Source organism: Acomys minous (genome assembly GCF_964271855.1).
Source record: "Acomys minous genome assembly, chromosome: 12".
NCBI lineage: Eukaryota > Metazoa > Chordata > Mammalia > Rodentia > Muridae > Acomys > Acomys minous.
In genome coordinates this window covers 61,749,612-61,772,247 of record NC_140493.1, presented here as the reverse complement: position 1 = coordinate 61,772,247, position 22,636 = coordinate 61,749,612, and the positions used below count along the sequence as shown (strand labels likewise).

Genomic DNA, 22,636 nt, shown 5'->3' with positions numbered 1-22,636 from the left:
CAGTAACTATTTATTTATTTATTTATTTATTTGTTTGTTTGTTTGTTTTTTGCTGAAAGCAGCAACCCTTTTTACAGAAGTTTCAATGCCTTTTGTTTTCCTTTCTCATAATTGTTCTCACTCCTCTTTTTTTTTTTTTTTTTTTTTTTTTTTTTTTTTTTGGCATTTTCTATGCCAAGCTTTATGGCACCTGTCAATAGTCTTTTTTAGTTCTTTCCTCATGTTGTGGGCCTTTTGTTTTTATTGCTCGCAGTATTTTAGGTGAGTCTATCTTCACGTCTTTTTCTGGTTTGACTTAAAAAGCCCCTTTCATATCCTTTCTTTGGATGATTTACAAGGGCCTTTTTCATTATAATTTTATATACCTTGCATTACATTTTCATAGTATTTATCATATTTTATTGAAATGCTTTATTTAGTTATTAATCTTCATGTGAATGCAGGACAGCCATGTAAAAATAATGGTGTATATAGATAATGAGCACCAAATAACATGCTTTGAAAGAATAGATTCCTACTCTATGGAACATGTGTTTAAGTGCTAACATCGCTCTTCATTTCATCCTACCCAGCAGGGACAGAAGAAAACAAATGGTGACGAGCACAGGTTCGGTAACCATGTTGCTTAGTTCAGTTGTGAAGAATGAGTTAATTTGGACTATTGGTAATTAAAAACTAGTTCACTTCTGTGGGAAATTTTTCTCTTATGCATGTTGTCACTCCTTTTGTGGAATAAAAAGTAAGCTGAATGATAGTAGACTGCATTAAAATATATATTAGAAAGATGGAAAATTTGTAGGATATTTATTTCATGTGGAAACTAAAAAAGTCCATCGTATTCAAATATTTCATTTCAACACTGACAGTTATTGGCCAGTTTATCTTACTTCCCAGGAAAAAAGGTCTGGCAGTTATTCCTAAGTGCTCAGAGACTGGCTATTATTGAGAATAAGTAGCATTATATACTAAGCGTGACATATCATATGGTAGCACTTTGCTGTTGTGTAATGATTGATAGAGTCTTGCCCTTGTCAGCCCCACCTCTTCTCACGACAGGTCACTTTCCTCTAATCTTGTCTTTTTTGTTTTCTGACTCACTGAATTTAACTTGGGTGGTTTCTGTGACTATGAGTATTGAGCTATCTAGTGAGGCTCATGGGCTCACCAGTGGGTATATAATACTTCTGTGTATAATGTTTCACCCTTTCCCAGAATCCTTCAGTAACCCATAGTTTAGCAAGGCAGGGTAGATCCTACAAGAAGGTCCCTCTTCTTTGACTGAATGTTGATAAGCCAGTCTTGTGCAGGGGCAGTGCAGGAAACCATAGCAGCTTTAGGTTTTTTTTATTGCAGTGGCTATGTTGTGCCGAGAGGACACTGTTTTGCCATGCTTCTTCCCATTTTCAGGCTCTTATATTATTTTCTTTTCTTTTCTTTCTTTTTTTTTTTTTTTTGCCCGGGATATCCATAAGCTTTGGCGAGATGGCCATTTAAATGCCCTGCTTAGGGGTGAGCACTCAACCATGCCTCTTTTCCTTAGCACATTGAGCAGCTAGTAGTGTCTGCGCTTAGCACTTCTCTGGTGAGGGCTGAGGGCAGCTTGTGTGTAGGTGTCAACACAAATGTTGAGAAGGCAGTTTGACACTCTTGACTGTGACTGCTAATGAACACCCAAGTGCTTTGGAGCACGACTCTCCTGACTACTCAGTGGCAGGGCTCACACATTCTGCTGATCTGAAGGTCTTGGGAAAATTATATGCATTTTGTCAAGAATTTTGGATTCTTGGCTCCATTGGATCATACGTTACTTATTTGAAGGCATAAAGTTTTAGATATGAGTTGATTAAAACCAGTCAGATATTTTGTCTTTGTCTTCTTGGTTAAACACATTTGCAGAGTGAGCTGTGCCATCTGTGCTTCTGCTTATTACAGTCCACAAAATAAGTACTGTTACGGACACGGCTGTGCTGCTCAGCAGCCTCAGTGGTGTCCCTCAGAACTCTGACGCAGTGGGCTTCACGTCGCTGCTGTTCCACTGCTGCTAATTGCTCAGAGAAGCATACTTCAGTCTCTGTACTCAACTGCCAGTTTTTTAATCCATTGTTTGGTGCATATATCTGTGTGTGGTCACATGTGTCGCATGTGGAGGTAAGAGGACAACTGTAGGAGTTTGTGTCCTTCCTTCACCTAGTGGGGCCTGGGGACCATACTCAGGCCCTCAGGTCTCATGGCAGTGCCTTTGCCCGGTTAGCAGGCTCACTAGCCCTTTATAGATCTTTGAAAATTTAAGTATATGCATAATTATAATTAATATATTAAACAATATAATATTTATATGAAATATAATTATGTTATATTTATATTAATTAAATATAATTACATATATATGTATCTGAGAGAGAAAGAGAGGTTTTTAAAGAACAGCCTAATCAAAGAACTTTGAGGTACAGCTGATTTCTCTAAATAATTTTGCAATGAAATAACCTCTTTAATTTTAGTTATTCTCTAATTCTGTGATGCTTATAAAGCAAATGAAGTTATGTATTTACTTTGCTTTTTACCTTTAGGAATATTGAAGTTAAGACAAATTCATACATGTTCTTTTAATGTGTGACATAGTATGTGGATATGCTAGGTTTGTTTTTAAAGTTAATTTCCTTGTCCCCTCTCCATTTGTGTGGTTACAAGCATAAGCAAGATGTAGGTTGTACTGAGTATATATTTAAATGTACATAAAATAAAAAATGGTTTTTATAACTTCATAAAGAGAACATATTGAGTTTGGGTATTTTCACCACTCATTAACTTCTCTCATTTCTACTACCTCTATTGACATAGCAACTTTAATTATGTGTGCTTGCCTGAGCATGAGTCAAGGGCTATTTACTGGATCATAGGCAGCTTATCAGTGGCTATATTACTGAAGAGAATGGCTTCCTCATGGCATCCATTAACTACCTATAGTTCCTCAGTGGACGGTGAGACCCCACCATCCACTCCCACATACATGACAAAGTGATGAAGGGTCTTGTTAGGTAGGTGGTTGCAGGCAGCCACATCTGTGGTGAGTCTGTGAGTGCAATGACCATGTTGTGCCCAGAAGACATTGTCCACAGCACGTCTCAACCTCTAGCTTCTGCCTTCTTCTCATGCCCGCTTCTGCTGTGCTCCCTGAGCCATGGAGGGGTTGGTATAGATGTCCCACTGAGCGCCGAGCACTCTATACTTAAAAGGATACTCTTACAGTGAAGGAGATAGCACCCCACCATCTCTTCCTAGTGTTTTTGTTCTTCTTTGGCCCCTCCCCATGCATCTGGGCTATTCTGTGAAGTGCTTTTCATTAGCAGATTGTGGGGAAGATGATACTGTTTTTTTTCCAAGCCTGGATTAGAGAGGTTTCTGCCTGGACCTGGATGGTGTGTTGTGAGAATGCCTAGATGTTCCACGGATTCTAACAGAGGTAGGTGTCAGGTACACTACTTCCGTTGAGATTTCTCATGATTCCAGGCTTACCCACCTATTTGACTGACAACAGCTTTATGAGAGAACCAAGTAGTTACCACATAGGACGCAAAATCCAGGGAACTGCAACATAAAAAAAAAAAGATGCCTTTTAAGTTACCAAATATTGAAGTAATTATACAGGAATAAATAACCAGCACAGATAACTTTAATTACGCCTTGTTTATATGGGGCCTGGCTTAGCTGTTAAGAGCACTTGCTCCTTTTTCAGGGGGATTTGAGTTTAGTTTCCAACACCCACACTGGGCAGCTCACAACCACCTGCACCCTCTAGATCCGCCAGCCTCTCTGGCCTTCTTCTGGCCACACACAGGTGGCATACATGCATAGACAGCATGCACATACACTTAAACACAAATAATAAAATACGTCTTAAAATAATTTGTTACAAAATATTTTTTATCTTAGAAACTAAGAAGCATGATAGTCTTTTTATCCTTACCAGTTGACACTTTTTTTGGAGTGTGGTTTGTTGCAAAGGACACCCATGTCTTTTGACAGAATTGCAGTTAGAGAGATATTCTAAGGTGAAGACTCCATCTGGATCTAACCTGAAGATTTAAGAGTAGAAGGAAGTTTTATAGCCTTGTGGATCACATCATAGAGATGCATCAGTAATATAGGAGTCTCAGTTAAATTCAGGTATTTCTTGTTTCTATCTAGACAAAATCAATAAGATAAGGTCTAAAATAATTTGCTTTAGAGGAATTTAAATGACCATAAACATTTCATTGCTTTGTCATTTACTTTACTCCTTTCCTGATATAGATGTAGGCGGGTAGGCCAATAAAGTAAAGCGGTACCGAGTAGGCTTCATGCTGGGGAGGTTACTTTCAGACCAGTGCAGCCTTGAAGAGTTTTCTAACTTCCAGATAGAGGAAAGCACAAATTCCCATGTGTGATGGACTGCTGTTTCTTGATTACAAACTCTTTGACCTCAAGTTCAATGGAGATTAGTATATTAGGCATAATACATTCAAGCTCATTTTCTAAGTTATCTTTCATGTCTTGTAAACTGCCAGGTGGACTGTGAGCATTTTTGGGGAAATGTAGTTTGTGATGGCCTGAAGTGCTTACCAGATATTTTAAAGAGTATTAATAAGGTCAAGCTTAATTAGATTGGGGGCTTTCACATGATGGTGAGAAGATTATGCCTTGTATTCTTATATATTTCCCTACCTAATTTTGGCCAGTATACTTGAATATCACATTTGAGAACTAGGTGTTATAATAGTGTTTACAGTTTAGTAAAGCAGTTAACTTAAAGTAGTTAAATGTTGTCTAATATATAATTTTAGACTTTATTATCTTATACTAAGAATTTCATCTTAAATATAAACAGAAAAGCAGAATTTTAAATATTATACAGCTAAATGTGTAGCTAGTAAGTATGGTAAGATATAGTGGTTATGATTTGTAATATTATAAATACAACCTTGATATAAATTCTAATAACTAAAATATAATTTTTAAAGTTTTTCACATTTTGTACTTCAATGTGTTTATATAGAGATTTTATTATATTTAAATGTAAAAACAAATTTAACTTTTCTTTAACCAATCTACCAATAACTTAGTAAGCAAGCATTACTTTAAAAATGACACAATCCTTCAGTTATTTTGTAAAACGAACATAATCATAAATTTCCTATCCAAGATTTTTCCAAAAATACTAACCCACATTGTTCTCCCCGGAGCTGTTCTCAGGATGACTAATTCAACTGCTGAGATCTCCTTTATGCATGTGATGGAACACTTGGCTTGCTGGAGCACAGCTGTGTGTTTATGTGCACTGCACACCTGCAGGGCCCTGACAAATAGCTGCAGTGTGCAGAGGATACAGAATTACCCCGGCAGTGCTGCAAATAAGGAAGTTTCTGTTTTGAAGTCCATATGTGTGTGTGCTTGAGATGCCAGCTGGTGTATTTATGTTGCATGCACAGATGTAAAAGTGCCAACTGATTTTTATACCAAATGAAGTCTAATCTGCTTCTATGTACTTTGTGTCAAAGTTATGAAGTGGTATGAATGGTCTTACAACTTAGGTCTTTCAAAATAAAAGCTGCTATTAAAATTTTGAATGCAGGACATGGTGAGAATATAGGATAGTAACATAATGAGAATGTTACTCCCAAACCATTAGGTAAATAAATAAAGTCCTGATTTATTATAACCATTAATGATGTGTATCCTCTTTTGTGGCTAGCACAAATTGGCTCTGTGTTGAACTGAATTTATGTAGACTACAGTGTGAAAGTCAAATTTATAATAGCTACTTAGCTTGTAGGATCTGACACTTTACTATTTTTTAAAGGTATATTTAATTTTAAAAGCTGAACTGATAGTCCTTGATAGTTTTACTGAATGTATTTATATTAGTTATGATAGAGACAGTTATGGTAGAGATTTCAGTCATTATAAATATCAGAAATAGTATTTTCTAAGTTCATGAAAATTTTACAACCTACATAAATTAATAGTAATGCCAACTAATTAATCAAACCTCTGAAAGAGGTATTAATTAATTCTTTTTAAGATATTCTCTCCAACTAAGTGAAAACGCGTGTTTTATTTAGTGTGTCTACATTCAATAAGAAACAAAGACTTCTTGGAAATTGATCCTCAAATTAATATTTGATTATTAGATGCCTTGTGTCTCTTATATGACTGAAAATTAGATGCTTATTTGAAACTGTAAGGGTTAAGCTCACTACAGTCATATTTCCTAAAAATTACTATAGCTTTCCAGTTAATTAAACATTTATCATGTAATTAGCTTCAATTAGATATGCTTCAATTGAACCATTAAAATATTAGCATTTATTATATTTGAACTGTGTACAAATTAAGACTTTTTAGGCATTTGGAAGGAGGAGTGAAGAATTTTAGAATTTATCTCAATAACACAGAATACATTAACCTATAATTTAGAATTCTGTTTTGAATTAGAAACACTTTAATCAACCATGTAGGTCTCTCTCTGTATTAGTTAATTTCTCTGAATTTTATATAATTTTTGTTTTTCTGAATTTATAGCCTAGAACTTTAAAATCACAATTCCTCATTTATATTTCACTAAAATATATTTTTATTGATGAAGTCAAACCTATCAGTATTTTATGCAGTCATTTGAATAGTATTTTAGTTAGCATGACTTCTTTTTCATATTTAGGCATGGTATATCTTTCTATGTAAAATGATATATATGATATAGTTTTAAAATCATTTTATCTGAAATATTATTTTCATTGAGTTTCAGAAAATGAGTAAAGAGCTTGAACTTTTAGCATTACATCTGAGCAATTTTGACTTAATCAGGTTTCTCAATTTATGTTGACAGTTTGATGTGCACTAATTTTGTGTAATGAGATGGAAAGATGTCTGCTCTGAGTGGTCCAGTGTCTCTGCCAAAGCATGTTACTAATCATATAACTAGTGTGGACTAGCTGTAAAAGCTTGCGTAGGGCATAGACAGTATTATTCTCCGATGACGGGTTCTTCGAGCTTTAGTTTGCTTCAGTCTTTCCACCAGGGAATGGAACAGTAATTCCAGCGTGATATTGTTGTGAGTATTTAGACAGGAAACAAAGAGCCTTTCTATGGCCAATGTATGGGGCATGTAGGATGTGGTCAGTGAATGCTGAGGATTTCCTTCACAGCATCAGGAGTACGGGTTTGAAACAATTCTTTACATAGGCAGTAAGAGCTGTGTCAACTGGAATAAAGATGGAAAAACAAATACATAATTGTCATGCATTACTTCCTAAAGAATATTTTCAAGAAAGAACCAAGCCCCATTTTCTGTAGCGAAAAGACAGAAGCTTTTAGTACTCATTTGAGAGATTATGTTCCATATACTGTGTGGTTATTTAGTGTCAGGGCCAACTGCCTTTCGTAGGCTATCACTTCAAACACCGTTGCCGCCCCTGCAGGTTGCACGCACATGATTGAAGGCCTCTAGTTCTCAGCTTCTGCACAGATGTCTTTCAATAGCTATAGCCAGTAATTTCTTCAAATTGCTCACTTTATCAGCAGCACATGTCATCAATCCTGAAGTGCTTGCTCAAGTCAAACTGCAGAATCTTTAGCTTGCAGACGCAGCTGCAAACAGGTGAACAGGCAGAAAGTAATTTGTGCAGCTTGGTGGCTGTCAGACGAAAGACAGACAATCTGTGTTTAAAACAGATTGCAGACCCTGTATGGGCCAGACAAAAGGGATTTCTCCAACTGCAAATAATTCCAGGGTTAACATATTTTCCTTTGTGCCATTAGGTGATTTGTTAAAATTTGAAAAAATGAACATTATAAATCTACACAGAAACTGGAGACAAGATGAAAGAGAAAATCAGATCACTAAATAGGTTTACATTTGTCTTCCCAGAAAAGTACAACTGATATTCATAGAAGCTATTTTCTCACAAATTCATTCAGGCTATGAAATAATTCTTTGATATTTACAAGACTATAAATCTTTAAGTCATATTAAGAATTACTGTTATTAAAAAACCATGCAACCAGAACAGGACAATTTAATGAAAAAATTTAGTTATATTGTAGATGTTATAATTTGCTTTTGTCAGACATTTTTTAGTGTTTTTCTGTGAATCTTTTTATAAGGTATTTTAAAAAGTAGTATGTGCTAGTTATATCATATGTTTCTGAGCATCTTTATATACAATAGATGTAAAACAACTTGCATAAAGAAAAACTTTCAGAATATATGCATCTAAAAACTTCTTGGGTTTGTTTTCTTGGAATTATTAGACCATGAAGGGGGAAGGGCACTTGCTATTCATTAAGATAGTCATACTAATGATGATTGTTTCATAATAGTATTAGTATTGAGAATATTCATAATTTTATTCATATTTAAAAACATTATTTAAAAACAAGTTTTCACTGTGTAGCCTTGGTTGTCCTGAAGCTTACTCTGTAGATAGACTAGCCATGGGCTCAGAGGTCTGCCTGTCTCTGCCTGGGATTAAAGGCATGTCCACCACATCCAGATGTCCACAAATTTTAATGTTGATAAATTATCATATGAGGCTCCCAAATCAGCACAGTATTGATCATCAGTATTAGGCCACAAATACTACACAAAACAGGATGAAATTTGCTTCATAGTCTTTGTATAATTGAAAATTACCACACAATACATACGTGCTCTTATGTACACCCATGCATACCTAAAATAAGGTGTTTTATAATGCCATTCGTTTGTTCGTTCATTCCTTCATTCATTCATTCGTGTGTGTCTGTGTGGCACATAGGAAGTTAAACAGTAGCCTGTGTTGTTATCATCCAGAACTCATGTGAGATGCTGCATTGATTCACAACCCTAAGTGTGTGCGGTTTTATTCATTTTGTTCTTTTGTTTCAAAGTAGTTTAATCTTGTAATTATTTTAGATTATGAGTCTTTATGTGTAATATTTAAATGCACAGTTTTGTGTGAAATCTGATTCTGTTTTGTTAATATTACGTGACTGGCTATTTGCTAATTGTCTCCTTAGTTTTTTAATGATTATAGATTTTTCTAAGTCTTTGTGTATATCATATTTTTTAAAAAAATACATACTTTGTCTGATGTCTTGCAAGGGTTTCTGTTATACACTGATGGGCAAACCCTACCTGGGGTCTCTTATTTTGGGGTCTCTGGGCCTACAACATTGATGCTGATCTCCTCTCCCACACCCCAGCCCCATGTGAGCAAGATTGTTAGTGTAATATATGCACTGTGTGTGTGGAAATAGGCCCAGAAAGAGGACATTGAATGTCTTTCTCTATTGCTTTCCACCTTGTTTGTTGAGATAGGATCTTTCATTACACCTGATATTTGTCATTTTTGACATTTACTAGACTGGCTGGCTGGAGTTCTGGGATAAGCCTGTCTCTGTCCTCAGTGCTGAGCTTACAGGCATACATGGCAGTCTTTGGCATTTTTAACTGGAGATACAAACGTTGGTTTTCATGCTTTCAGAATAACTGCCTACTTGCTGACTTACCTGCTCAGTCATCTAGAAATTCATCTCCAACCTGACAAGCAGCAACTATAAGCAGTGTTTGTACCAATCGAGTATGGACCCAGGATTCAGAATAACTACTTTAGGACAAAGTTGGGCCTGTAAGTCATACTTGCCCTATCATCTGTTTTTGACTGGAGGAAAAACAATCATCATTATTTAGGTTTTGGCTCAATTATGTTCAGTGGCTTCTTTATGTGACAATAAAAGAGCTGAGTAGATATAACAGAAACTCTACATATCGTAACTCCTAAAACACTAGCAAATAATGTTTGCAGGTCCTCACTGTAGACTGAGCTCTTTTAAGCAAAGATTTGTACAATCTTGGATTTCATTTTTTTTGTTCTTGATGTAGTATATTTATGAATATGCTAGATTTTTCCATGCTTTTTCATGCCTAATACATTTAGTTACTTAAGGTGTGCATTATGCTTGTAGCTCATCAGCACCTCCTGTAGGTGCCTTCTTTAGTGAGTTTGTCACTCCTTGTTGATTATGACAGAAGTGCTGTAGGTTACTTATGCGGGCACCGGCGAGGGCCGGGATGGAGCCTTTGCCGAACTTGCTTATACCCCATGCTGTTGTTTTTAAGTTAGTTTCTCTCTAATACATCAAAATAGTTATATAGTATTCCTAAGTTATCATCTTATAACTATGAAAAATCTTATTTCTCCACTTCTGTAATTCCCTTCAGTCTTTATAGTATACTAAAATTTTAGGTTTGTCTGAGCTATAAAACAGCATGCCACATATTTACCATAGTTACATTTAAAATAGCATTTATTCCTTAATTTTAGATCGTTTTTTGCAGTGACTGAGATGTTTTTGCTTGAAATTGTCTTGGGGGAGTCTGGTAGGCATGGGGGTGCTCCGGTTTGCAGTATAACTTCCTCTGTGCCCAGGCCCTTGATGGACTAGTATCGGCTTAGTTCCTGTTGTGTGTTGACTGCAGTGCTTTTTGAGTTCTGGAGATGGACAATGGCTCTCACAGGCTTCTGGTTTGTTCTGAAGGAATGCTGTTTATAGCTAGTTTTCAACTAGAAACTCACAGAGTTTATTAAGCATTTTTCTATGTCAGCATTGTATTTAAAATATACTTATCACACGTGCCAGTGTTACGTATTTGTTAAGAAAGCAAGGTCAGCATAGTAAAATTTTTTTTCATTCGATGTCCTAAATAAGATAAATATATTTTATAGGGCAGGGGGAAAAGTACTTAGGCATCCAAAGGGCTAATCAGAGAGTCTTTATATGCACTGGTAATGTGCTGTGCAATATAAGCCGAAATATATTCCACAAGGGAGGAACGTGGAATAGGTTACACACACTGTTCTTAAGTGTAATGACTAGAAGACTCCATTACTCACTTTAGGCAGGTGCTTTTTATATGAGGCTTTAAGGAAATGGAAGGCTGCTGTGAGGTGATTGGTTTGTGCAGGCATCGTTTAGCATCGAGTTATCTGACAGGATAAAGAAGCTGGAAGTGTTCTTGCAAGCATTTAACTAATGTCTAGTAGACAACAATGAGTATTTGGTGGAAAATGCATGACAACATTGTATAGTGTATGCATTTTTCTGTAACTTGTTTAAGAAACATTTGCAGGGATGTGGTACAATTTGTATTTTTGTTATTAACTATGATAAAATGTGACTTTGTGAAACCTTTTTTACAGATATATTGAAAATATTTTTGAAAGACTTATTAAATAGTATTTCTTTGTAGTTTTAACCCATTCTTCAGAAACTGTATTTTATAATGTCATGTTTGAGCAAACTTTGAGACATAGGATAACTTTTTAGGATAAGTACTGTAATAAAAGTATGTTAGTCACAAAGATTTGCAGGTCATGCCTACACATTTATGCTGCCATATTTCACTTCTCTGAGCCTTTGGTTTCTTTAGAGAGAACATGAGCCTATTTATTGTTTAAACAATTGAACATTCCTTCACAAATTAATTTTCTTGAACATGAACTAAAAGTTTGATCAAGAAGATAATGAATTAGTATTTTTCAGAAAGTTTTCATCTTTAAACCGTGGAACAAGTGGTTTTTAAAAAAGTCTATCATTTATAGCGTCCTCTTTCCTTTTCTCCCCTCCCCCTCTCTTTACGTGGAGTATTTGTTTCTGCTCCCAGTCCACTTTGTGTCTCTGTAGACGTCCTTGTCCTGAACAAGTCATATGAAAGGAATCAAAAGTGTGACCTTCTGGAGACTTTAAGGTCTTGATTGCTGTGTAATATTCTGTGATATGGATAAACTACAGCTTGGGTTATTATAAACAAATTTTTGTTGAGAAAGCAGTCTTTCATCTTTCTTTGATTAATGTTCAAAGGGTACCACTTATGGGTGTCATGGTAGTTATATATTTTGTCTTTAAAGAAAGTACTAAAGTGCTTTCAGTAATCTCTGTACCAGTTTACAGTCCACAGCCGTGACTACGGTTTATTCATACTCACTAGCATATGATTTTGTTAGGTATTTTGTTTTAGATGTCAGATAGGTGTGTAATGATGTCGTTGTTATTTTAGCTGATGCTTACCTGAATGTAATAAAGTGGTGATACACATCTTTTTATTCATGAGATTTTTGCACATGTATACAGTGAAATATGAACGTATCAACTCCCCATTATCGCCTCCAGCTCTCTCCATTTACCCTAACTTATCTATCCTCTTACCTTTACGTCTTTGTTTTCTGTTTACAAATCTCCCCAGTGGAATGATTATTCAAATTTTAGACTGTTTCCATATTATTATTTGCATATTTTGAGGAACCCTTATGCGTTCTGGATATGTACGTTCATTGTTGGATGTGTTGCTTCTTAACATCTTACATCATCTCTCATTCTTGTGTGGTCAGGTCTTTTATGATTTTTTTTTAAAATTCAGGTTAAGAATCCTTTGCCTTATTCTTGATCCCAAAGATGCTTTTCCTCCTGTAATTCTTTAAGGAATTTTTGCACTGACTTTTCTCCCACTCGTCAGTTTCCCCTGCCCTGTTACTGAACAGGCTCTCACAGATTGAACTGTTCTTACACCTCTTGTCCAAACTCCTCTGGGAAATTTATGTGAGCCTGTTAGGATGCTCTGTTCTGTCCCCTCATCTAGGTTTGCATGGACTGATTGTTTTTCTAATGTATAGAGTTAGTCCTGTTAACTTTCCTTTTCATACTACCCTGACCTGTTCTGCCAATTTTGGTACATTTTTATCAGTAGATTATAGGAATGTCCTCAAGTCTTCCTCTTTGACTTGTGGCATACTTAGAGTTGTTAGTTTATCTGCATTTGAAGATTTCAAGTTTGAAACTGCTGTAGTCAGAGAGCAATTTCTCTATTACCTCAGTTCGGATTTTGATGAGATTGTTATGCGCCAGAACAATGCGCTCTGTCGTCTTTGAATGCAGTGCACATTCTGCTTCTGTAACATGGCTGCAAGCTTATGGTGATGAGTTTTGTTTTTCCACTTATTTCTTTATTGAAGTTCATGGTCATCATGGTGCTGTTGGTCCCTGGGATGTTGCTGAAGTCTGTATGCAGCATGGGTTTGCGTCTCACTGCAGCCAAGTGTGTCCCCTCGTTCCGTGGCTGTGCTTCTTAGGTCACACACTGTGGATCTCCACACCACCTCTCAGAATGGGCTTCTGCACCTCTGTGTCACTGCGTTAGACTGCAGTTTGTGTGCTGTGGCGTACTTGGGGAACAGGACTACAGCTAAAAAGGAACATGTACTTCAACGTAGATGGAAGAGAGGATTTTGTTTGTTTGGGCCGTAGTCTCAATCTGTTGCCTCTATTGTCCTGAACTCTAGGTGCGCATGGTTCCAGCGCACTAGTGCTGCCTACAGCCCGCCTACAGCCCGCCTACAGCCCGCCTACAGGCTGCCTGGAGACCTCTCACAGTTCACCAGCAAGAGATGCCTAAAGACTGAGATGATGCCATCTGTCAGTTACCTGATCTGGTCCTTATCCAACATCCATGTTTGAAACATCACATGTTACCCTGCATTGCTGTGGCAAGTCATCTAGAAAATGAAAGCAGAGCTTAAGTGGGCTGAGACTTAAATGCAAGACTGAGTCTGAAGCTCCTGGAAAAAGCATAAGGGGAAAAGCCTCATGGTGTAGGTGTGAACAGTGGCTGTTTTTAGGTAAAAACCCCAAAGAGTAGACAGTAAAGGCAAAGTAGACAAATGGAATTCCTCCAACTAGAAATAACTCAGTCTCCAGTTGAAGTTCCTGTCCAGTGTTAAGTGGCGAGAAGACCAGCACAATGTAAAACAGCAACAGTGTGATTGCTGTCGCACCTGTCATTCACCCCTGAAGAGAGGTGAAGTGCTGCCGAGCCCTGACAAGTCATGCTAAGTGAAAGAATGCGCACAAGCAGAAAGTAAGGCGGCAGTCGCTGGGGGAGGGGAGGAGTTGGAAATGTCTTCCTAGGTTGTCTTAGTTAGGGTATCTGTTGCTGTGAAGAGACACCTTGGCCACGGCAACTCTTCTGAAAGAAAGTATTTAATAGGGGTTGGCAGAGATATAGTCCAATATCATCATGGCAGCACACAGGCAGACATGGTGCTGAAGAAGGAGCTGCGAGTTCTGCACCTTGATCTGCAGGGACCACAAGCAACTGTGTAGCACACTTTATGGAGCTTTGAGGAGACTATAACGCCTGCCCCTATAGTGACACACTTCCTGTAACAAGGCCACACCTCCCAGTAATGCCATCCCTTATGTAGCAAGCATCTAAACACGTGAGTCTGTGGGGGCCATTTCTATACAAACCACCATATAAGAAGTCAAAATACCCGAAGCTACAGCTAGGCAGGCATTTGCATATTGTTTTTGAAGTGTTTTCAAGTGTTCTCACTTGGGAAGCGGGATCCTGGTGTCTAGCATTAGCTAGTTTGGAACTTGCTATGTGTATCAGCTTGGCCTTGACCTTGAGACTATGCTCCTGTGTCTGCCTCCTGAGTGCCAGGGCTCCAGATGCGGGCCACTTTGTGAGGGCCTTTGCACATTTTGAAACAGGCTGCTTCCTGTTGAGCTTTGGTGATTTTCTATGCATTCTGAACACTACTTATTCAGCAGATAAAAGATTTGAAGATATCTTCTAATTGTTTCCCACCATATGCTTTTTATGATTAAATTTTTTCATGACATTTTTCTTCTTTTTGAAATTATTACATCATTTTTCCTCTTTTCTTTCTTCTCTCCAACCTCTCCCCATATGTCCCCTTTCTCTCTCTTAAATTCATGGTCTCTTTTTCTTTCATTTTTATATATGTATACATATACTAGTTTTATATATTCCTAAACATGCAAATACAACCTACTCTGTATAATACCTGTATTATATTTTATGACTTCATGAATGACTACTTCATAGCATCTCTTTCTGCTTTTGATATTTTCCTAATATCAAGTAAGCAAATTTTTATATATTTAATTTGTACCGATTTTTTCCATGTGCATGAGTGTGTATGCCGTCTGTCTAAGGTAGCCGTGGAAGCCCTGACTCCCAGGTGGTGCACAGCTCTGAGCTGCCTGCCATGGGCTCTGGGATGCTCCTTGGCTCTAAAGGAGGAGCAGAGCATCTTCAGCCGCTCAGCTATCTCTCCAGCTCCACAGTTACTGTTTTAATGACTACTTTTCTCATAGAATTTTGACTTGTATCAGAAGAATGCCCCAGCCGTCCCTTTGCTTCTGACCTTCCTGGCCATGTTTAAATGTATTCCTTTTGTGGTAAATGTTTATTGACTGAGCGACTGAGTGGATGTTGTGAGTAAGAGTCATGGAAGACTGCGAGCAAGTGATCCCGATTAGGAACAGGTCAAAACTTACTTTTTAAAATTATATTTTTATTTTTTGAGAATGTCATAATGTATACAATATATCACCCTCTCCCATCACTATCCTCCCCTTTCAGATCTACCCCACCTCCTCCCAATTTTGTATCTTTTTATTTTTAAGCTGTGAGTCTGACCTGTGAAGCCAGTATTCTCATAGGTGCAGGTTCATCCCCTGGGTTGTGGTGGACCCAACATTGACCGCAGCTTTAAAGAAAACCAACTCTTCTTCCTACAGAAGCTGTCAGCTGCGAATAGCTCCTCAGCTAGGCTTGGCGGCTTTATGAACACCTCTTTCCAGTGCTGGCGTGTTGACTGGCTTGATCTTGTTTTAGGTCTTGTGTAGGCAGCCATGAGTACAGCCATCCTGTCACGGCCAGAGGGCACTATTTTATTCCGATTCTCCCCAACCCCTTTGGCTCTTAGACTCTTCATCTTCAGTTCTGGTGCTTGACTGTTGGGGGTAGGATGAACTAGGTATGTCTTCTTAGTGGCCGAGCACTCCACAGGCACTGCCTGCTGCCCTTTGACCAGTTGCCAGCTTCAGGGTTAACTATTACACACTGCATAAAGAAAGATCTCTGGTGCGGTCTGAGACCTACATTAATTTAGAGAAACAAATTTAAGGGGCAGAGAAATTTACTTAGGTAAGTCATATTAAAAATCAAGTCTTAGAAATACATTATTTGGAAGCTGATAGGTACCCTCTGTTTAGGGAGGTGTGATGGTTAAGTGTGCTAAGTCTGCAGACTGACCAAAACTGTGAGAAACAGTTTTGTGCCCTAGGCCAGTTCTAGGCTGACCTGAGCTATATAATAGCAAGATTCCTTTTGAATCGAAGAGGAAGAGGAGGAAAAAGAGGAGAAGAAAAAACAAAAAAACAAGCAAATTAAAACTCCCAATAACAATTGTGTTATAACTAGTTTGTAAAATGTTTGGTATCCGATGAGGTATATAATTTTATACTCTGCTACAGTGAACTTCAATTGTGTCAAACTGTTGTCATTACAATTAAAAAAAATTTCATCATAGAAGCCAATCTTTAGGCTAAAATGGACCAATAAGTTGCTTCAATTATGGCATTGTAGACAGAGCATGGGAAGTAAAAAGAAAGCTTTACAACTATAAGACTGTTTTCTTTTCTTTTTCTTTCTTTCTTTTTTTTTTTTTCGAGACAGGGTCTCTTTGTGTAGCCTTGGCTGTCCTGGACTCGCTTTGTAGACCAGGCTGGCCTCGAACTCACAACGATCTGCCGGCCTCTGCCTCCCAAGTGCTGGGATTAAAGGCGTGGCACTGGGGAGGCAGAGGCCGGCAGATCGCTGTGAGTGAGGCCAGCCTGGTCTACAAAGCGAGTCCAGGACAGCCAAGGCTACACAGAGAAACCCCGTCTTGAAAAACAAAACAAAACAAAACAACAACAACAAAAAAGAAAAACCAAAAAAAAAAAGAAAGAGGGCTGGAGAGATGGCTCAGCAGTTAAAGGCTAGGCTCACAACCAAAAATATAAGAAATAAAAGAAAATATGTTTTCTTTTCCATGCATATTGAAAGCTTACTTTCCTTACCTACTTAATAATGGAGTGTCACTTTAAAAATCATTTTTTTAATTTAATGCTCTTAAATATGACTCAATGGCTACATTTTACATTTTACTGCAAATATTAAGCAATTAAGCAATGTTACTATTTCTGCTTTTGTTTGTTTGTTTGTTTGCTTGTTTGTTTTGATGTTAGGAACCTTTTAGGTTGTGTGTTTTCCTGAGGACGATAAGTAGGCTTTGTCACCTGCTGACTCTCAGAACCACCTGGCTTTCTCAGTCCCGGCTTTCCCAGTTGTTCCCATCTCCCCAGCTTCTTTCTCTTAGGTACATTTCCTCATGATCAGCCTTTGTCTTGAGTGATGTCCATCAGTAATTCTAAGGTAAATATCCCCTCAATGCACATTTTAGAATGACTCTTCTCTTTAGAAATCTTTATTATTGGTATTATCTCTTATGATTTTTCAGTTTTTCTTTATAAAAACATGAGTTCTGGCTACTTTACTGTCCTGCATGGCATATTATTTTGTTTTAAAAGATTATAATCTTGGCTGTCTTATTATATAATGTGCAGTTCTTGGGTCACTTATAATTAATGCCTTTTACAAAGCAATCATTTTTATCTGATTCATAGATATTTACTTGGAACTCTTAAGACAGTTTGCTTTAATACAGTTTTAAAACAATCTGTTCAAGTAAATATTTAATTTTTCAAACAAAGCCTTCTACTTATAAATGTATAGATGTTTTGCTTGTATATATGTGCTTGGTGCCCTCAGAGGCCAGAGGGGCATCTGATCCTCTAGAACTAGTTGTGCATGGTTGGAGGCTTTTATGTGGATGCAGGAGATTGATCCCAGGTCCTCTGGAAGAGAGGCCAGTTCTTTTAGCTGTTAAGCAATCTCTCTAGCCCCCTGTCTATTTAATAGTTAGTATTGGATTTAAGGACTTTAATTCTCTATTATTTCTCCAATAACTTTTATTAAAATAGCATGCTTTCACAAAAATTTAAAGATTCTTTTTAAAAATTATGTATAGGAATATATGTATATGTGAGTGCTGGTCCTGAGGATACAGAAGCATTGGATCCCTTGGAGCTAGAATCATAGCTGCTTGTGAGCTGCCTGATGTGAGTGCTCGGAAGCAAGCAAGAAGGAGCATATGCCCTAACTGCCTGCCATTTCCATAACCCTACAGCACTCTTCTGTTTTTACAGTTCTCTAGCATGTAAATAAGACTGAAATGAACTTCAGGGAAAATCAGGTGTCACTAGGTCTGCTATCTGGTGCGTGTAGGGACAGGCCATGCTTGCCTTTTCTAGCTTTCCAGAAGCATTGGCTAACTCCTGGCCTCGTGGCCCCTCCCCATCTTCAGGGGCATCAGTATCATGCTTCTTTGACAGCGATTCTGACTTCATCTCTCTTCCTTTTGGTTTCCTTTGTGTCTCTAAGGATTTGTCACATCACACCAGGTTTACGTGAGCAATCTGAGGTCATCTTGTCAGGGCAGAGCAACTGGTTGGGATCCTCAATGTTCTCTCTGTCTCTGTCTATCTCCCTCCCTCCCTTTCTTCCTCCTTCCCTCCCTAGTGAGACAATGTTATTGTCCTTGCTACCAAGGACCTAGTGTTAGGACCAAGACTATCTGCTCTTCCTTTTTCCTAAAGTTTTGAGCATATTATATCACAGTTTTTTTTGTTGTTTTTTACACTATAATTATACACAAAACAAACTCTTCCTTTAGAGGAAGTAGTCAGGAGGCCTATGAATGAAGGTTATAAAGCATTCCCCATTCTAGTTAGGAATGACAGTTAATACAAAACAACTTCAAAAGCCCTACATGTTATCGTCAATGGCTTCAGAAGTACACTTGTTTCTAGATTAAACATTAGAGAGATCTCAACAATTGTAAACTCTGGATAATAAAAAATGTATATCACAGTTTTTACTTAATGATATATCCAGTACAAGTGTATCAAGGCTATGTTTGTGGTTACATGCCATTACTGACATTTTCTCTTTTACAACTTGATAGAATTTGTCTGTCTGGTTTATTCTTGCTTCATTTGTTCCCTGTACATATTTTAGTTTTCTAAAACATAGAAATTCCAAGTGCATGCCTTGATTTTGGAATGATTCTCTTAGTGCACTTTTCTCTTTTGCTGTTTATCTGCTCTTCAGTCCAAATCTAAGATGTACTGAAATTTCTTTTCTTTTGTTGTGTTCTGTTTCTCAGGTGTTTTCTTTCTCGCTGCACACTCTTTTCCTGGGGTATAATATTCTACAGTTATTATTCTAGCACAGGAAGTTGGCTGGACTATCTGAAGAAATCTTTGTTCTTTATTTTACCCTTTCTTCTAGTTTGATTTTTGTTGCTGAGGTAGAACACCCTGAAAGCTTACGCCTCCCCTAAAAGCAGCAGCTTTAGAGGAGAAAGGTTTAAATATGGATTACAATGCCAGGTTACAGTTTATGACAGGAAAGTTAAGGCAGAAACTTTAAAGCAGCACGTCTGCAGCCAGCTTCTTTGCTGCTTGTGCTCAGCTCTAGTCCAGGCCCCAAGCATGGAATGGAGCCACCCACAGTGGCCTGGATGGCCCTCGGTCATCAGTAATTAAGACGACTGTTCCCATGCCCAGATATGCCCACCAGCCAACTGATCTAGGTAATTGCTCACTATGACTTCTTTCTTGGGTGATTCTGGGTCATGCTAAGGTGACAGTTAAAACTACCGAGAACATCATGGTAAGTGATTCATAATTTGGCTGGGCATAGATTTTTATATTACAATTTATTTTTCTATAGAATCTCAAAGCATTGCTTATTTTCCTTCTTGCTTTCTCATCAAGGTTGTTGAGGTGATAGATGCCATTTTTGTTAATTAGCCTTTGCTTGTTCCCTCTTTTTGTTCTTATGTGTCTGGTGCTGTCTTTGTTTTGCTGTTACCTCAGAGCTATTTGTAGAGTCATTTTAGCATGCGTATGAGCAGACAGAAATATGTGTATGTGCTTTTATTTGATAAACCTTTTTCATATTTTACTTCTGTTTTGCAGTTTGGGGAATTATTCTTGAATTTTTTGTAGATGATTTCCCCCCACTCTTTCCAGTGTTGAGGAGTAAACCCTGGGCTCCGTGTGTGTGTGCGTGTCTGTGTGTATGTGTGTGTGTGTGTGTGTGTGTGTGTGTGTCTAGCAAAGCTTCTCCAATGAGTTATAGGCGTAGAACTCTACAGCTGCATTAGAACAGCCGTGGTCACTTGCAAGACACAGCTCTACAGGATCATTATACTTTTAAAGGAATTATTATAGACTGGTAATCTGTAAGGTTTGAGCAACCGCGGAGGGTTTCAATTCTGTATCCCTCTCTTCATCCATCATAATGTTTGGATTAAGGTGCATTATATACAGACTATATGATATCTTTCAAAGCATAGTAGTGTTGAATATATGGAAGAGCTTGATGTCCTGTGTGTGTGTGTGTGTGTGTGTGTGTGTGTGTGTGTGTGTACGCACGTGCACAAGCGCATAACCACGTATGTGCACATTTGAGGCGGTCAGAAGAGGATATCATGTGTTGTACTATTTCACACCCCACTCCAGTCCTTTGAAATAGGATTTCTCATTAAACCTGGAGGTCGGCTTGGACCCAGAAAGTTTCAGAGGTTCTGCATTCCCCCAAATCTATAGTGTTGGGATAGACCTGTGGTCACAGCAGCTTTTTATTTGGGTGTCACATTCTCGAGCTTATATAGGTGACTCTTTTATCCAGTGACCAGTATCCCCAGCCTTATGCATCCTTTCTAATAAGGAAAAATATGCTTCAAATTTTGCCAAATCTGTATTTCCCCGGTATTTGTTTGCCTGTGTGTAAAACGAGAATAGTAATAGCTATCTTATTTTTGTGTATGGAATAAATAAATTAGGCACAATTAAGTGTTCAGTCAATGTCAGATGCTGTGACACTTATATCGCTAGCACTCTGATTATGTAAATGTTGCTGTCATTTGATTTTATTGACTATTATTTCAATGTTTCCAGTCATGGAATTTGAAAATCTGGAAAACACATAGCATTTGGATACGACTTTATCAGCTTCACACAGTCTTTAAATCTGTTACAGAGCCCAGTTCAGCTTCTGTTCTAAGGATGATTACTATAAACACATGCTAAACATGGCACATTAACAGTTGACACACTTACTCAATGAGTGTCTTAGAGTTTCTACTGCTGTGGCAAACACCATAACTAAAAGCAACTTGGGACAGAAAGGGTTTATTTTGCTTACACTTTATGGTGACAGTCCACCGCTAAGGGAAGTTGGGACAGGAACACAGGCTGGGCAGGAACCTGGGGGCTGGAACTGAAGCAGAGGCCACAGAGGAGCACTCCTTAAGGGCTTGCTCCTCAGGGCTTGCTCAGCCTGCCTCCTTACAGCATCCGGAACCACCCCTGCGTGGGGAGCCCCACCTATGACATTAAGACTTAACTATGGGCCAATCTTAATGGAGACATATTCTCAACTAACATTCTTTGTTCTTAGATGACGCTAGTTTGTGTCCAGTTGACAAATACTAAGACAATGACTAATGTGAAGATTAGAAAGTTAAGAGTTTTCAGACGTGAGGGTTAGTATTTGGGAAAGTTTTCAGCAGGTTCTCTTCTGAGTCATTTTGGTTTCACTTACATGTTAATTCTTGACCATTGATCAGGAAGACTTTCATAATCTTTCGGAGACATAGTAGGTATTTATGAACACTATAGTTGAAAATGAGTTTTTAAAACAAAACTAATCAACATAGAAAGTTTTTTTTTTAAATTTAAAAAGTCTTCAAATATGAAGGATAGTACTTTGTATATGACTAAAATCTGAGGCAAGGAACAGGAGGGAAATAATGTTCCTGGATGTTTATGAATATACTCAAAATCAATGATAGGAAGATAAAATTATTCTGGAACAGATCCGACATTCAACACTGAGATTCATGCACAATTTAGGTAACACCTCTAATCCATTCTCTTCCATACAATGAGAGCAGTAACATTTATAGTTTGTTGTGAAGACAGAATTCATTTCTACACATGACACAGTGCAAGTGCGCAGTACACATTGACTGGTTATATAATTACAGATTACATGATCACAGATAACTCATTATAGATCTTCCTCTGAAGCTTAGGTTTCACCTTCAATCTAAGCATCAAAAATGAGGATAGCAATATCAATATTACGGTCTTTTGTGGAGACCGACTCCGTTTGTGTAGGTAAACATGGGAAGTCTTGAGTAAATGTTAATCATGAGGGATGACCCTTGACCTTTTTCTTTTTTCTCCCCATTTCCTCATCAGAATTACATTCTGTAGCTTTCTCTGCGTGTATAATCCCCGCTCCCTTTTATGACCTAAGTCAGAGTTGACCATTAAAATTAAAGTGTATCAACTATTTTATTTTAATGTCTACCATGCAGTATAGGTATTAATATCTACCTTTTGTAGTTTGATGAAAAATTCTTTTTCTTTGCTTATAAGAGATTGTATTTTAACTTACAAACTATCTTAGACTCTCTTATTTTCATCTCCTCGATCAGCTAGTTTCCTTTTTAAATGTCTGTGCCAAAATAAGTTAAACTTGTTTCACAATCTAAAATTTATTGTGTATTCTAAAACTAAATATAATTTTAAACTTCCTCTTGAGTTTTATGTAATGATTTATGCATTTAGT

The 22,636-nt window shown here is 37.6% G+C and overlaps 1 protein-coding gene across 2 annotated transcripts in view; it reads left to right on the top strand.

The window, feature by feature from the left end:
* VPS13B (vacuolar protein sorting 13 homolog B) overlaps positions 1-22,636 on the top strand; it is a 517,649-nt gene that overhangs the window by 99,570 nt on the left and 395,443 nt on the right. The gene's annotated exons all lie outside the window — the stretch shown is intronic.